At 35.3% G+C, this 414-nt stretch overlaps 1 protein-coding gene across 1 annotated transcript in view; it reads right to left on the reverse strand.

The window, feature by feature from the left end:
- LOC131880842 (pseudouridylate synthase 1 homolog) overlaps positions 1–414 on the reverse strand; it is a gene marked incomplete in the record, with an annotated part of 21234 nt that overhangs the window by 831 nt on the left and 19989 nt on the right.

Consider the following 414-nt stretch of genomic DNA (forward strand, 5'->3'; position numbering starts at 1 on the left):
CCCAACTAGTTCACATCCAGTGATTTTTTAGAGATATTTCTAAAATACTTTTATAGTTGTGTATCTGATTGTAAAAAGTGCAATGAGATTTCAATTCAAATTCTAAAGCCAGCAACTAATGCGTGCACTCTTTAACATATGTTACAAGTCAATTTTGAATTAATGAATCATGTCTTGGAAAGCTTTTAAGCACAAAGAAATTCATGACTTCCATCATCACCTCTCTCGATTTTTGGGTAATTTAGATACACAAGTGACGGATAAGCTTGTAAAACCAACCAATAGCAAGTGAACCCCTTGCAGGCTCAAAATCTTGTTCGTTAGTACACTTCACCTGGAGTGATCTCACAAAACGAGTACGCATCATAACATATAAGAGTGTGAACCGTGTTTAGGACTAAACCATGACTCAAA

The sequence above is a fragment of the Tigriopus californicus genome, chromosome 5 (genome assembly GCF_007210705.1).
Source record: "Tigriopus californicus strain San Diego chromosome 5, Tcal_SD_v2.1, whole genome shotgun sequence".
Classification (NCBI taxonomy): domain Eukaryota; kingdom Metazoa; phylum Arthropoda; class Copepoda; order Harpacticoida; family Harpacticidae; genus Tigriopus; species Tigriopus californicus.